This window comes from Phyllostomus hastatus, unplaced genomic scaffold, assembly GCF_019186645.2.
Source record: "Phyllostomus hastatus isolate PE091 unplaced genomic scaffold, TTU_PhHast_1.1 phas_contig_150, whole genome shotgun sequence".
Classification (NCBI taxonomy): Eukaryota; Metazoa; Chordata; class Mammalia; order Chiroptera; family Phyllostomidae; genus Phyllostomus; species Phyllostomus hastatus.
This window is the reverse complement of record NW_025333611.1, coordinates 31,488,940-31,494,011: the sequence shown is the minus strand read 5'-3', so window position 1 is coordinate 31,494,011 and position 5,072 is coordinate 31,488,940. Positions and strand designations below refer to the sequence as shown.

General features: G+C 48.2%; 1 pseudogene; it reads left to right on the top strand.

The window, feature by feature from the left end:
- The first annotated feature begins 1,364 nt into the window (after positions 1–1,364).
- Positions 1,365–3,077, top strand: LOC123812874 (annotated as a pseudogene).
- The last annotated feature ends 1,995 nt before the right edge of the window (positions 3,078–5,072 follow it).

Below are 5,072 nucleotides of genomic sequence, written 5' to 3'. Positions count from 1 at the left end.
GGCTCCCCACAGCTGGACCCCTGCTTGGTGAGTGTCATGCTGTGGGGCCTGCCCGGGTCCGCTCAGGAGACCGAGAGAGCCATCAGAAACTGCAGGTCCATTGGTGTTCTTGGGATGTAACTCTGGAGTCAGACTGCCCCCGACTCAAATCCCTATGTGTCACCCAGCAGCCGTGTGGCCTCGGTGCCCCCCTCCCGCTCTCCGGGGTCCCTGCGCCATGGGGTGGTGGAGTGCAGGTGGCTGGAAAGCCTCCCTGCTGGGCCTTTTCAACCCCACGGCCAGTGGTATGATCAGAGTGACGAGAGTGCCAGGTCCCACACAGTGGAAGGGCAGACAAGGTGCACAGTAGGTGTGCCAGCAGAGCCAGCAGGGTACTGAGGGTGTGACAAGGGTCCCCAGGAGAGACAGACAGCCCGGTAGCCTTCTCCCAGGGCCAGAGAAATGGCCATCTGCGGTGCGTCCTCAAAGGGCGGGGCTCACCTGGCCCCCCTCACACGGTCTCCCGGTGGCTCCGCTCAGGCCCTGGCCCCTGTACGGTCACAGTGCAGTTGTCTCTGTTAGTAATTGGAAGCTCAGCGCCCCCCAGCTGGACGTGAGAAGGTCAACATAGCTTTATCTCTGGCTGGTGAGTCTGGAGTTGACCACTCGTGGCCTGTGGTCAGTGGTGGCCCTGTGGGTGGGTCACAGCCACCAGTCCAACGAAGGCCCTTTCTTAGAGCTGACATCACCTCTGCAGCCTGCGGCCAGAGTAAAATCCAGTCTTCTGGGGAATCTGAGTGTTCCCCTAGTGTTTATAGCTCTAATCAACCACTAGAATTTTCATAAATAATGAGATGAATCGTAAGTATAAAACTCAGAATTAGAAACTTCATTAAAAAAAAGATAAACAAATATCTTCACAGCCTTGGGGTGAGCAAAGATTTCTTAGGATACAGAAAGCACTAACCATGAAAGGAAAGGATAAGGAATTGATTTTCAAAAGTGTAAGTTTCTGCTTTCCATCATCAAAAAACACCATTAAGCAAATTAATGGGGACAAACTAGGCACCTTGGGGGAGGTGGCAGCAGTGCAGAGGTGAGGGGTGCGGCCACCCAGGGCTGCCTGTGGGGCCAGCAGCGCCATCGTTGGCGGAGGAGGCACTATGGATTGTGGGGTGAGTGGAGGCGGTGACAGAGCAAAGGAGTGTAGGTGCCCAGTGGGGAGCATGCTGACCTGTTTGTGAAGCCCGGTGCCAGCCCCAGGCTTAGCCAGCCCTGGGGCTGCAGAGCTGGACCATGAGTCTGAGATCCCTGTGGCAGTGGCTGGGGACACAGTAGCACCTTTGCCTGTGGCCCTGGACCCCACAGAATTGGAGTTTGGAACCATGAGGGCCACCACCTACCAACACATAGGCAACACAAGATCTTTGCAGTCACACCCTGCTGACCACCGAGGGCCAGCACAATTGTCCCGACTTAAACCTCAAACGGACATGTGAGAAGAGAGGAAGAACAACTAAACTGTGAATCTCCAGGGTTCCTCACCAAAAAATGTAGCCCGTGCTCAGCAACATTCTAGGTGACAGCACAGGCAGCCAGCATCACCTTAGAACCACAGTGCCCTGTGTGTGACCTCCAAGATACGTCCCCAGTCTGTGACCTCTGAGATACGTCCCCAGTGTGTGACCTCCAAGATATGTCCCCAGTCTGTGACCTCTGAGATATGTCCACGTAGAGAGCAGAGATGCAAACAGGGCTTTGGACGTTTTAATGAGCGATCACGTCCAGTCACACGAGCAGTGGCTGCAGAGGAACACTCTAAGCGTGATCCCGAACACACATTTTCAGATCTGTTCGTTCTCTTTCCAGTGCCGCACGGTGAACAGCTGAATGCGCGATAGGAACTTTGGTTTGCTTAGAAACTAAACTTTTTTGGTTTGCTTTTAACTTAGGTCGAGGCTGACATTTGTCCCACCAACTGAAGGATTGGTTTGGGGGCCGTTCTTCTCACCCCCGAGGTCTGGGATGACCAGGCTGCACAGGGTGTGGACGAGTGCCCGGTCCTCAGGGACGAGACAGTGGAGGACATGAGAGGGAAAGGCAGTGTCTGGAGCTGTTATGCCAAATACTACTTTGACCTTCACTCCTTAGCAGATGACAGCACCTGCCTTTTGTATTTGGGCCTCTTAGCAAGGAAGGAGCATGGAAGCTGGAGCCGCTTCCAGCCTGTGAGGTCAAAGACCTGTGCGAGCTGCCGGGAGACGGCGCTCAGTGCTGGTCATTTCACCGGCAGTCAGCGTCTGGAAGCCATCCTCTCTCAAGAGAGAACTGAGGGTCTGTGACACTGTGAGCCCCTCATCTGCAGGGACTGCAAACATACCGCCTCGCCTGCTCGCTGGCCAGCGGAGGTGGCCCCTCATCTAGGAGGACTGGGGAAACACCGCCTCGCCTGCTCCGGAGCCAGAGAAGTTGTGACAGACATCACCTTGAAGAGACTGGTGCACAGCGAGGGCTGTGCCCGCGGGAAAGAAGGGGCCAGGCCAGTGCAGCACTCGCTCTGTCCTTCACTGGACAGTCGCAAAAGCCGCTCCAAAGCCAAACTCCCGGCCCACACACAGACGTGTGCTGGCAAGGTAGGCTGATAGCTGTGGACTATGTGAGGTGTTTTCATTGCAGTTTAAATTTCAAGACTTGAAAGACAGTAACTATATAACTTCCGTGTCTTTCCTATTTTTCTGAACCACCCCCTCCAAAAAAACAACAGAGACCCCTCCCCCAAGGGAACAAGAACCCCCCATATTGTCGCATATTCCCTCACAATCAGTGCAGTGTCACCGTTAAAACTCGGGGCTCCTCACAGCCCACGCAGCCGCGTAGCAGCAGACTTGCACAGCGAGCCACTGAAGGCTCCCTCCTCCTCCGTCCTGGAAACGGTCCTTACCGGCAATCAGCTCAAACCCAAGAGCTGCCGAATAACACTGGCCACTCAAACTCTGTGCAAGCACTGCTTATTAGCATGTTAGCCTGTCTGAGATAAGAGAAATTTTCCATTATTGGTTATCTACTTGTATTGGATCTATGCTGCATATCTTAACAATAGTGGGATTAAAAAATATAATGATGCTTATTTCTTGATAATGTTTCTTTGTTAAATAAATGTATCAAAAGATATTTTTATAATTCCAGCCAACAGAGTGGTTCAGTGATAACAAGCAGATAATGAAATAGGTGTTCCCTAGGTTCCATTAGTGTGCCTCGCCCCCCAGGGCCCTCCCGTGGAAGAATAAAGGCCGCTGACTCACAAAACATCATGTGAAAATTTATATTTCTATTTCTCATAAACTTAGTTTTATAAATTGTAAAATGACAAAGATTGACTGAAACAAAAAAAATTTAATTTTTTGTTTCAGCCAATCTTTGCCATCTTCAAAAGGGGGCTGGAACAAAAAATTAAACTAAAAAATTAATACTTAAAATACACAAAACTAAGTTTAAGAGACATGTAAACTCTCAAATGTGTTTTAAGTCTGTAGCATTTATACTTCAAGTGCCAAAGCTTAAAATTGCACCGAGGCTTTAGAGGGGCACCTTGCATCTGCACAGAAATGCCCTCCTCTCTTAAAAATAAATCTTTGCAAGTCGAAAGAAAGAAAGAAAGAAAGAAAGAAAAGAAAGAAAGAAAGAAAGAAAAAGAAAGAAAGTTAGTTAATGGGTAATCCATGGTTTGGAAAATACTTGAAATATGTAGATCTCATAAAGGAATTATATCCAGAATACATAAAGAACTCCTACAGGTTAAAAAAAAGACAAGTCAATTTTAAAATGAGAATAACGATCTCACAAAATAAAAGATGAAAGGCCAGTAGTCACAGGAAAATATGCTCAATATTATTAGTCATCAGAGAAATTTAAATAAAACCCCCAGTGGGATATTAGTTCCTACCCAATGGAATGACTGAACTAAAAAGGACTGGTAACACCAAATGCTAGCGAGTCTGTGGGGCAGGTGAACCTCTCGTATATTACTGGTGGGAATACAAAATACCTCAACCACTTTGGAAAACAGCATATCATTTCCTTACAAATACATATGCATCCTATGACCCGGTCATTCCATTTCTCGTTATTTACCCTCATCCGATGCTATGGGAAGGTAGACACGATATACCACAGGAGTACCACCAGAGCCAGCGGGGCACTGAGGCACTGAGGTTGTGACAGGGGTCTGCAAGAGTGACAGATGCCCCAGTAGCCTTCTCCCCTGACCTGAGAAATGGCCATCCCTGGTGTGTCCCCAGAGTGATAAGAACACACCTCACAGGCTCTGTCTGCCAGGTAAGAAATGAAAACATACATTCATACAGAGATTTGTGTAAGAATGTTTATAGTAGACTTATTTTTAAAACCCCAAACTGGAAACAAATCAAATGTTCATCAACAGGAGAATGTTTTTTTTAAAGTATTATATTCACACAGTGGAATACTATGCACCAATAAAAAATTGAAAACTACAAATACCCACAACAACATGGATAAACCTCAAAGACATTACATTACACTGGGCACACACACTCACAAAGCCAGACATAGAAGACCAGGGTCAGAGGGATCTCTGTATGATTCTGTTTGTGTGAAGTCCCAGAGCTGGCAAAGTCCACCTGTGATCACGGCACTCAGGGAATGATTGCCTCTGGCAGCGGGAGGCAGAGGCCGACTGGAACGGGCTAGGGAGAGCTTTCTGGATATGATTAGAAATGTGTACTATCTGTGTCTTGTCTTAGATGATGGTCACACATGTGTATTCAGCTGCCCAGACTCATCAAATGGAACACTTAAAATCTGTGCTTTCTATTTTATATAAAATTTCATATAGTTCATGTCTCAATTAAAAATAACCCAAGAGCCAGTGCTGATTGAGCATATACTCTGCACAGCATCACAATAGGTCACCTATCAATGGATCCAGTGATGCTCACAGCCACCGAGGGGAGGACCCATCAGGACCACCCCTTTTATTGGAGGGTCTGCACAGCCATGCATGGCCTCTCTGGTTCGTATTAATTCATTATCTCTGGGTCCCCATCAGCATTTAT